Source organism: Habropoda laboriosa, unplaced genomic scaffold (assembly GCF_001263275.1).
Source record: "Habropoda laboriosa isolate 0110345459 unplaced genomic scaffold, ASM126327v1 scaffold67, whole genome shotgun sequence".
Taxonomy (NCBI): Eukaryota; Metazoa; Arthropoda; class Insecta; order Hymenoptera; family Apidae; genus Habropoda; species Habropoda laboriosa.
Window position 1 is genome coordinate 1,234,639 of NW_017100242.1, and position 12,090 is coordinate 1,246,728.

At 35.6% G+C, this 12,090-nt stretch overlaps 1 protein-coding gene across 1 annotated transcript in view; it reads left to right on the forward strand.

The window, feature by feature from the left end:
- Nucleotides 1-12,090, forward strand: part of LOC108571899 (deleted in malignant brain tumors 1 protein-like) — a 229,537-nt gene that overhangs the window by 45,062 nt on the left and 172,385 nt on the right. The gene's annotated exons all lie outside the window — the stretch shown is intronic.

A 12,090-nucleotide genomic window follows, 5' to 3' on the forward strand; every position in this document is an offset into this window, starting at 1 on the left:
CCTTCCAGTAAATATATATATAAATTTTATCTTCGACTAATTCAAGGTAGTAAAATTTGCATTGAGCAGAATTTGCTACAAAAAAAGGCAAGCAAATTTGTTGAATTTGTACGTACCAGTGATTACGACGAGTGACTTAATTAAACAAAATTGAAGGAACGAGATTAATTTTCTTTATTCATTTCGTAAATGCAGTCATACATACTTCACTTTTGACATAACAGTTAACTCGAGTAAACAGCATGGTCGTACGCTAATTAATATCGCAATTTTAATTACATCGATAAACATTCAAAGTTCATCTTATCAAAACGTTCCTGTCAAAGCGTACTGTCACTGCAATTCCTAATTACTCTGAATTTACGCCGCCTTATTACTGAACTACTCCGACTTTCAGCTGTCTCGCGTGAAAAAGGGGACCGTCAAAAAAGATGGTTTACTGGAACTTACATTGTACATTTCATGCAGATGAAAGTTGCACAGCCTAGGGGGTGGAAGTTTTGAATAAATCGTTAGGGAAAAAACATGATTCCGGGGCAATTGAAATGTAACAGCAATTCCTATGCTAAAATCATGCTGGCAGGAATAGTGTGTGCTTGTGAGAATCTTTTATTTAAAAGAGAGGGGTGGGAGAACTTTTATTAAAATTAAATAACTTTTTAGCTATGCTGTCTTTTTAAAATATCTGCGACTTAAGTTTGCGTAATTAAAGCCGGAGTATTTGCAATTAAAATACCATGCACCGCAGTTTAATTAAAATTCTAAAAACGAGCAGATACTGTAGTAGCTTGTGCCTTGTATTTGTGCAAGGTTGGACTTCAAATTAATGAAGAACAACAATTTTCAACAACAACGACTGGTGAATTGTTAATTTGTTCGCAACTATTTGCGACGGGTTGGCTCTGGTTAGTTCATTCAGCACAGAGTTGAATGTTTAGTCGATTCAGTTGATCCTTTTGGATTTCAACTGTGTTTTGCCATTTTTGGAATAGTTTCGAGTGGTTAAAAGTGAGCAGCGAATGGTTTTTTCCAGCTTCGAAATACAGAGTCTTTCTTGTATCTTCTTCTACTTAAATCACAATTCAGTAATTGAAATTTAATTATTAGAAAAACAAAAAGATACTGGATGACTATATTAGCGATGATAATTAGGACTCTGTTTGAATTATAGTTCGACGCTATTTAAATTATTGTTGAAATATAGATGAACTCTGTTTCAATTGTAGTCGAAATATAGTTGAACTCTTCTTTTTGCACGAGTTCGCGATGCAACGCGATCTATTTTACTAAAGACGGCGCGTTAGTGAAGGTCGTAACTCTTCACTCCGATGTTTCGACACCGCGTATCGTACAGTGTTTTTCCTTACGAACGTTTCCGGAGGTAAGGAATGATATTTTCGATGTGTCTTTTGGTTTTACTTGTCCTCGTGAAGTGTCTTTTTTGAACTCTCTATTTTGTGGTGGTGCGTGGGTATATATTGGGTCGGTGTATGTTCTGATTGGTTGGACGTTGAAGGTGGTGGAAAAGAAGGTCTCGAAAAATGCGGAGGTGTGATTGGATATTAGGAAACTAGTGGAAGGAGAACGTGAGGGTGAAGGTGGTGGGCAAAAGTTGAAATAATTTGGGAAAAACCCGGAAAGGGGAAAGGGATAGGAAACATGACCAGGTAGGGAAGGAATTTGTTAGGGGTTAGGAAGACGGCTGGAAAGGACTGTTTATTAGTTTATGATGTGTTACTGGCCGGTGGGCTGCGCGACCGGACAAGGACAATCGAACAACTCTATTTAAATTATAGTTGACATATAGATGAACTCCATTTCAATTATAGTCCAAGTGTAGTTGAACTCTATTTGAATTCTAGTTAAACTCTATTTGAATGATAGTTGAACTCTATTTGAATTATAGTCCAGATATAGTTCAACTCTATTCAAATTATAGTTGAACGATAGTTGAGTGATAGTTGAACTCTATTTGAACGACAGTCGAGCAATTATAAAGCTATAAAAGCACAAAGAATGAACTTATAAAGACTCACGTTACAACCTGATTTAGAATTTAATATAAGTGTGTCATATATACTCAACATACTTTATGTAGAAAGTTTGTGATGGGCGTATAGAAACTTTAGATAGTCACGTAGAAAATTTTCCTCGATGTTTCAATCTTCACATATACTTCACATATTGTTTTTCTTTTTTTTCAATACTTTGCAACATAAAAAATAGTTGTAGTTCAACGTTTCTATTCGATGTATTTTCAAGATTTTACAACCACGTTTTAATTGATCGTAGCTTAAAAGCTCGAGATACAGTTTCGAACCTTAATGATCAAACTTTGATTGTCATAAACTTTCGAACTCCAGGTGCGCTTTGAACTCTGATGACTGAACTTGAACTTTTTAGAACTTCCAAACTTTGTACATGCTTTGAACTTTGACTATCGATTCCTCGCTAACTTACCAAACTTCGAACCGTATAATCCGAAGCTACAGAACTCTTAAATCGACTATTCCGTGAACGTTAAGTTATGCGAGACACTACTATCGCGAGGAATGAATTCTTTCATGTTAACTTTAAAGCTGAGAGGATATAATTCCCCCGTTTCTTTCAACCTTTTCGTTTTTTAAATATTGAATTCGCTTTAGAAAAATAATTTACATATTTCAAATGATAGTAAACACGTGTGCCAAAATTCATTTAAAAAAAGTCTCACAGTTTCTTCGAGAAAAAATCCCGAAAAAGGTGGAAGAAATTGCATTCTAGAACGGAATATCCCTTTTAAGGGAAGAATTTGTTCGACATTCGTTCACGTCGTGAAAATCTCGTCGCAGAGATGTCAAGATTGGCGAAAACCTAGTGCACGAGTGGTGTTCGCTCCGACATTTCAGTTATTTCAATTAGGAATTAGTTAACGTAATGTTTACAGCGAAGATTGCCCGAACAGGGGGACAGGCTATTACGCTGCTTCTCTATTAAAGGGTATTAACTTCGTGACGCGGCCTCTCGTGGATTTTACAGGGGAAGTTTCACTTATTAAAACAGATGCAAGATTCCGTTCGAGATACGCTGAATCCGCTTTGGAAACTAACAGCGTGCTTGATGTGCCACGCAGTTTACCCAGAATCATGCCCGAGAAAGCTTAAAACTTGGGTGGCTAGGGAAGGAGATGGAACGATATAATTTCTTTTCTTTTCTTTTTTGTTTCACGATTTAAGTGAAAGTTCGAGAAACAGGTGCTCCGAAATATGGAGGGTGAACCGTGTCGTGACGTGGTTACCTTTATTATTTTCGTTGATAGTGAATCGATCCAAATTTTTTTTATTATAGAATAAGTGATTTTGAAGGATTTTGAAGATGACGACGTTAGATTTTTCTTTTCTTTTTTTAATCCTATTGTGGTCTTTGGGTCATTTTTGACCCAAAGACCTTAAGTGTATAGCCGAACGAAGGAAAGTACTAGAACTAAATAAGTTTGCCTAACTTTGAACTTTTTCACGTACAAACTATAGTCTTTGTTGCCTATCACCTTGCAGGCATTGAGAAAAATTCAAAGAGTGGATACGACGATCACAATTTTCAGATGATAAGTGATTTTGTATCGAATTCATTTAAATTCACCTTTCTTACGCTCAGTATTGTATGTTCAAAATGCCGACAGCCAGTTTCTCTGCACTTGTGCACATACCCTGTATAATTTAACCCAACCATATTGGCCATGAAAATAAATATTACAAAAATGATTGAAAATAGAGAATAACAATAGTTCACACAGTATATTATTCAGCATTTCTACATCAAACCACTGTGCTTCGTTCATCTGAAACGTCTCCGCGGTCTGTTTTTCATAAAAGTTGCAAGTCGTTGACACGAGACGACAGAAGAAAGAGAGAAATCCATGATTGCATAATTGTAAAATCAACGACTTGAAACGACCGTTCGAAAGAGGAGAGAAGTTTTTCCATCATCGAGCTCGGCTTTTATTTATTCAGAAAAGTAGAGAGGGGAAACTTCGACAGAGCAGAATGTAAATTCTAATTTCGCCTGTAGCGCTGCTGTCCTCTCCTTTGCTCCTTTTAACGGAAAAGTTCGCAGGAAAATAGAAATATTGGAAAAAATGTTGCGCCGTTCGACGCGCCGTTATACATCGTCGATGTGCCGCGCGATATTTTCACATTCCTCTTTATGCATATCGAGCCCCAAGAATCACAATTTTCTCTCTCCTTTGCACGTATTATTCCGATAACTTGAAATCTTCAGCCGACGGTGATTTCGACCAAATCTACGTTGCCAGTTCGATACAAATATCCCTGTAATTGTACTCTGTTTTTTTTTCTGTACACATTTGCGATTCTAGAGTCGAAGGTATAACGATTGGAAAGGATAAGAAATACCGATAAAAGTATCGGGAAGAAATATTCTTGTTACTTGTAGGAATATCATTCGTGCCAAGATAGATCCGTGAAAGTAGCTGTTCAAAAACTTTTGTTCGATATTCTCTCTTGAAACTTACCGATACTACGTATTGGAACGCTAAATAATACAGGATGCTTAACATTCTTACTTCAATGTCTGTTCCTTTCATCGCTGCACCAGCTATTTTCTGGTTATTTTCGAGAAAGTATGAAAGGACTTTGTGTATTTATCGAATAAACATGCGAAGATTGTTTTAGTCGCAATTTCAGAATGCAGGGGAATTTTAAATTGAGTATATTTTATTTATTCTTTTGTTGCAAAATGGAATTAAATTTATTGCATAACTAGAACAAGATGATTTTTCTTGCATGAAAAGAAGTAAAATATAGGATAATAAATTTTCTACTTATTTGTGCTGAGAAGACTTATTATTTGACACTTATAAAATAGGAATGTATACTTATATATAACTTATTGTTTCTATCGATGTTAAATTTATGAAAATTTCTATGAAATGTATAATTTTTATAACTTTCTTCACGTTACTTTCTTTACGAAATTCATAAAGAATAATGTAGTAAATTTTTGCGAATTATTTCTGGTTCAAAGTGTACCAAACAATTGTTAAAAATTATATTGTCTATAATATTTACTTACTGTTAACTTGCTGTCTCTAGGAATACCCACTATAACTGCATTACTGTATCGTTGTATCGTGCCATTACTCACCCTACAGGGACAGAGTTTCCCAGCAGAGTTACTACTTGAATTGACATGAAGACGATATTCGTAAAGACTGGCAGAAACAACATTAGTAGATTACGAAATTCGATATTAAATTTCGAATATCTGAACCTCATCGCTTTTATTTCGTACGTGAAATGCCATACTTCTTCGAGACGCACGACAAATTTCGTGCTACTCTACTGCAAGGGAAAAAGAGCGAAATTAAGCGTTAACTCGTCTTTTTCCCCTTAATGAGTTCAGGTCACTATACTTTGTTTATTTTCACAGGCATTCACAGACGTAGGTTCAGATTTTGATATTTTTAACCAAATCCTTGTTTTCCACTATTATAAATTATTATAAAAGCGAGAAATCGCGTTTGCAACAATGTACGTTTTTCGAGAGCCCAAGCGAGCCATAATATTGCAAAACGACGCCGTGAGCAACAATGTGCATTATTCGAGAACGCCGTCGCGCAACAATGTTGCAAAACGCGTTATCGAGTTTGCATCTTTATTTTCCGCGAGTCGCTCCCGAAAATTGCACATTGTTGCAAACGCGTTCTCGGTTTGCAACTTTGTTGTCTCGAAAATTTGCACATTGTTGCACGGCGCCCCGTTTTGCAACAATGTTTGTAATAAAGTTTGCGTTCGAAATAACGCTTCTAATAATGTAGCAATCGGAAATAGAGGTTCCAACAATGTTTGCGTTCAAATATAACGCTTCAGGCACAGTTGCATTCGAAGGTAACGCGTACAACGATGTTTTGCATTCGAAGTAGTGCTTCCATCGTTGTTGCATTTGAGAATAGAGACTGCAGCAATGCGTGCATTCAAGTTTCACAGATGAACAGTGAAATAAAAGTATCTTGCTACTTAAAAATCACCGTTCAACGATATAAAAGTTATTTTCCTGCTACTGCAGCAGTGTCCCACGCCTCGATCAAATTGCATCCTCAACTCACACGGGAACAATGGCTCCGCGCAAACAAAACATCATTACACATTCTCAACATACTTCTACACCCCTACAACGCACCTTGTATAATGACTCAAACAAATCATCAGCGATTCACAAACTTCCACATAACTAAAACACACAGTATGGTGTCTCATATCTGCACGTTTTTATACATACACTTAGATACCCGCGGAGTGACGAGTATTCCGCGAAATTTCATTCCAGACGCGACTCGTCCTTAGACGGAAACGCATTGCGAAACGAGTGCGGTGACTTATGGCAATTTTGTTGGTGCACGAACAGCCCGAGAAACGAAGAGAGCCGGCTAGCCAATTTGTAGCGGCGTTACCTGTTCGTGCACACATGTAAATCCACCCCAACAAAATGCTCCTTCGACCCGTAATAAGGATTCTCCGTTGACAAGCTTTAAAGAGGATTTCTGTCTCGAGATGAACTCGACTCTGCATTATTCCTTGATTCCTTTTTCGAATACTCTCTGGTATTCTTGGAAAATCGTAAACACCGTAGCTTTCTTGTGTTTATTCCGATTGTTTTACTTTCGCGTAGTAATATTCGCTAAATTCTTGTTCAACAAAAACGATTTAATAATTTTTATATGTTTTATAAAATAGTTTTATAGTTTCAAAATTTTCATTTAACAAGAACGACACAATAGTTTTATAAAGGTAAAATTCTAATCTGATTAGGCTTATCATAGGAACATATTTAATTTTTTCATTTTTCTGATTTTTTGCTTTTGAAATTTAAAGGGCTTCATGTGTTATAATTTTTTTTACGTAATTAATATTAGAGATAATATTCAGGATACGGGAAAAGGAGGTGTTTTCTGCGTTCAACTGTGGAATCTTGAGTAACCATTTATGTATAATGGAGAAACTCGGCAAAATCGAAAATTCCAGTTTCTGATTGTCGTTCAAAAACGTTCCTCGAATTTCTACATCGTTGAAACGAACAGAAATTTAATTGTGGAGAATATGCAGAAAATTTACTGAATTATTCACAGAAATATTACTGATATTAATGTTGAAATTATGTTTAAAATATTAACGATATTAATATTTAAAAAAACATTTATTCACTGTAAGGCTACAGAATAATAGTACGAAGGAAAACATTCGTGATTCTAATTCAAAATTAGCATGTAACGAACTATGATAATACAACATGATTGCATATCTCATTTAACCTGTTAACTGGGGCATTCATCGATCACAAACGGCCTCAATTTGTATTATTTATGAAAAATATTGTGTATAAAGAAACACGAACGACACTGTATGTTATTATCGCAACATGTGCTAGAATAGACCTTGAGACGATAAGACATGCAATGGATTCAACGGTTCACAAATTGGAACGTTGTATCGATGCACATGATCGACACTTCGAGCGTGTTTCATAATGAAAATAATAGGATGGACTAAATCTGAGAAATGGTAAATTTTAGGAAACATTTTTCACATAATCACCTTTATCACTATAGATTCTCATCGTGTGATGACAAAAATCTAATAAGTTTCATAAGGAATCAATAAAAGTAATATGATGAACAAAATCGAATATCTGAAAAATGGGGAATTTTTATTTTTAGAAAAAATTTTTCTCTCATGCATCACATAATCACATTTACCTCTATGAATTCTTATCGTGTGATGATAACAATCCAATTTGTCTAATTTGACTATAAAAAAAATTAGACATCGTTACATTAAAGAAGAAAATTTCAAAAAATCTAACACGTTTCATAATGAATCAATGAAAGTATAATAAAAGGATGGACAAAGTCGAATATCTCAGAAATGGTGAACTTTAATTTTCAAGAAAAATTTGTCCTCAAAATTTAATCTAATTTGTTTACTAAAAAATTTGATATTTCGTTAAAAAAAAGACACTAAATTGACCTCTAGATCTTCTCCATGTTTCCTCCTGTAAAAAAATGATTGCCATACAACTTTTGTAAGCAACGTTTCCGTCTATTACTCAAAACAATGGAGTCACTTCAGACGGGACACCCTGCATACCTCGGCGATTTTCGATGTTTTTAGAGTTTCAATGAAAGTAGGCAAAAGAGTTGCCAAACAACGTGGTCGTTTTGTTTGATTTAAACGTGGTCGGATCTCTGAAAGAAGTAATTTACGAAACGGTGTTTACTTAAGAGTTCTGTCCTGGTTTTCCAAAATAATATCTGCCTCGGCAAGTTTATCCTTCCGCCCTTTAATCGACCATTATTTTACGCGAACTCGAGGAGCTGCGAGACCTTAAACTTAAATCCTCCAGTCCTTCAACTTTCGTTTAAATCGTCAGCGAAAAGAAAAGGGAAATTATAAATTGGTCATTAGGTAATACGGTTCATTGTTTGCGTTCAATGTAAGGAACATAACGTAATTCCTTCGTCCTCGGTAATTCAATGTTATTTTAAAAAATGGTATGAATTATAAGCATAGAGAAGCTTTCTTTGTGATATTTAGTTTGATTTTTATTTGCAAAGTGTGTTCTTTATTCTTTATTCTTTTCTATTTACTTTGCTATGAAAAGGATTTGGTTTAAAATACATTATTTCCTTATCCATTCGCGTTCCATTTTGTCTTATCATTCACTCATTCTTCCGTTTCATTTCTTTATTTATCAGCACTTTCTCTATTTTTCAGATTTTTTTAGGATAATATTGTGCAGTTAATAATTGGAAAGCAAATAATTTCTGAATATTCTTTCCAAAGGATCTGTCAACAGCAAACGCACAGTAGATTTGGTCTGCAATACATCATTCCCTTATCCGTTCACCTTCCATTTTATCTTATCACTCACTCACTCATTCTTCCGTTTCATTTCTTTATTTATCAGCCATTTCTCTATTTTTCCAATCGTATTTTAGGATAACGTTGCGTAGTTATTAACTAAAAAGTAAATAATTTCGAGATTCCACAATTCACCGTAGCCATTTCTCTATTTTTCAGATTTGTCTAGGATAACATTGCGTAGTTATTAACTGAAAAGTAAATAATTTGCCCATTCCAGAATTCACCGTAGCCACATTTCGCCGATTTAACCAAAATCTAGCAATTCTTTACTCAAAATTAAACACACATCCGGTTCACGAACAAGACAGAGCTAATTCCGAGTTTGGCCAGCCGGAGCACGTTTCTAAAATATGACCGGTTGCGCTCAATTTGTATAGATCCAAAACTTGGACTGCGGCAATGTGTTTAGGTGTTGTGTGTACATTCGTGTAGTGATCGTGCTTGAAGTTCAACGATTAGCTCGGGCAGACTCGATGAAAACTAGTTTGCAAACAACGTCGCGCAATTCATAACGGCGTTCTTGTTATGGATCAGGGGGTGGGGAACAGATAATAAGAAAGGAGGAAGAAGCGGTAACAAGTATTCAAGAAGTTTTTTTTCTGACAAGCAAACTTATTGATTGGACGTCGTATCTTGTACGCGTGTTTTTCCACCGTATAAAGTTCGCTTTGTCCGCGATTGTATGGATATACTTATGTATTATAGAAATATATATAAGCTCTCGGGTTCGGTTCCTTGCGAAACGGGGGATTTTTCTCTGGAATCTAAATGCGTATCGGTATTCGGTCGTAACGGTGATCAATGGAAAAAGTTCATTTCTCTCTTTCACGGCGAATTTTCTTACTTCAGCGCTTTTTTCGGAACTTCTGCTTTATTTGCATTGTTACTGTGGGTATTCAATTTTCCGATTATCGTTGTGAATATGATTTATTGGATTACCGGTGAGAACCTGGAATATTTCTTTGTATTATTTTTAAATTGAAAATATTTTTAAATGGAAAATATTTCTTTTTAATATTTTTAAGTCGAAAATATCTTATTTTAATATTTTTGAATCGAAAATATATATTTTTAAATATTTTTAAACCGAAAATATATTTACACGCTCAATCTTTTGTTAATTTTCATCTTGATCATTGTTTCAACGATCCACGTCGATGTTTTTTCATAGAGATATTTTTTCAAGTATTGCAATTCGGTAGTTTTCTTTTCCTCGCATTCAGATACAAGTTTGAAGCTTCAAATCCTCAGAAATTGGGCAAAATTTCATAAATTTTCTAAGAAGAAATGAGTTCTATTTTTCCACCTCCACAGACTTTGCAAACGAAATATATTTTAGGAAAAATACCGTACGTTTAATTCCTTTAAACTTGAGCAAAAGTTTGATTAGAAGAACGTTCTCCTACCTTTTTTATTAAACATCTTCGAAAACAGCAGGTTGCTTCTGTTCTTAGTTCCTCTGGAAAGTTTAACGATTCAATTTAACTTCTTTAAATGCTCGTTGCATCGTACGCTATAACAAGAAATTTTGCGAAATATTTTATCTCAATGTTTCCCGTTTGAATTTCGCGTGTTTATCATAAAAGGTTTGATTAAACGTCCAAAAGTGTAACGTTTGCCATGACTCGTATTTTACAGCTGATTTGACAGTAGACACATCCAGCGAACGATTTTCCAACGCGACATGGTGTTAAACAATGTTTGCATTGTATAGTATACGATACGAACATTGTCGTAAAAACTGAACGAGCGGCAAAAGTATTCAATCATTTCATTCTTCGTAGATGGCACTTTTCCAACTACATTATACGCTCTATTAACAAACGATAGGGATATCTTCCGTATGAAACGACGAATGTAAATTGTTAAATTGACCCGTTACACGAGCAAACACGGTTAATCATTTTAGAATAAATCAAATTTGAAACTTGTCAAAAGACAATGGATTGACAAATTTTGAAAACTGAACGAGCGGCAAAAGTATTCAATCATTTCATTCTTCGTAGATGGCACTTTTCCAACTACATTATACGGTCTATTAACAAACGATAGGGATATCTTCCGTATGAAACGACGAATGTAAATTGTTAAATTGACCCGTTACACGAGCAAACAGGGTTAATCATTTTAGAATAAATCAAATTTGAAACTTGTCAAAAGACAATGGATTGACAAATTTTTTTGGGGGACAACAATATTGTACGTTCGGCAAACTACAAAGGTGGGCGCGAGGCTCGAAAACGTAGTCCCTGACTCTACAAGTGTCAGGTTTAGGTTCCTTGCGGACTGACACTTGTAGAGAATTCACTGTACTTCTCATGTAAAAAGCTTCAACTCTCGATAATTTCTGGCGAGTGCAGCTCGTCGTTGTCAGTTTGCTCAAGAAAGTTCATGACGAGCTGAACTCGTCATTTCAGTTCAGGGGGTTAATAAAAGTACAGATAACGTACATTTTTATTTACAACTTCGCTTTAGAGGAGATCGGCTTAGAAAAATAACTACGATACAGATAATTAGCGTACATTTTTACACTTTTGTTACCATATCTTCTTACGTCCTTTTTTAAAATTTCAATCGACAAAAATATGTCAAAGTGCTCTCTTTTTGGCAAACCACTTAGTATTTCTTATTACACATTTAAATCTGGTAACACCTAAAAATTCCACAGTGTTTCTTATTTTACACGCTATGTATCGATGAAAGGATAATTAAAAAAAAATTGCACAGAGCAGAGGCACAATTAGCAAAGCAAAACTTGTCTCAGTATTCTCCCTCATTCTTCCAAGAACGCTCAAAAATGCACCCACAATTTTCCACAAAATTCGCCTGTTTGAAGGACGATAACGTAATGAAATCCACGCATAAGACAGGAGGCAAAATAACGCACGTCAATCCGGAAAATTTACTAGCCGAGCTGTCTCGACGTTACGTTATAGCGGAGGCTCTGTTACGTCTCAAGGGAAGACGGATCATCGGATAAGAGGCGTTCCGTCTTACATCGAGCGAGCAGGGGCGGCTGATTAGCCGATAGTTGCGTGGCGTGTTCCCCTGATAGCCGGCTTTCGAGACACACTGCTGGCTCGATCGCAAAGTACACCAAATGCAAGGAAACAACCCCATTTTCCTGTTGCAACCGCACCGAGCACCAAGCGCAACAATCCTTTCCCTATTC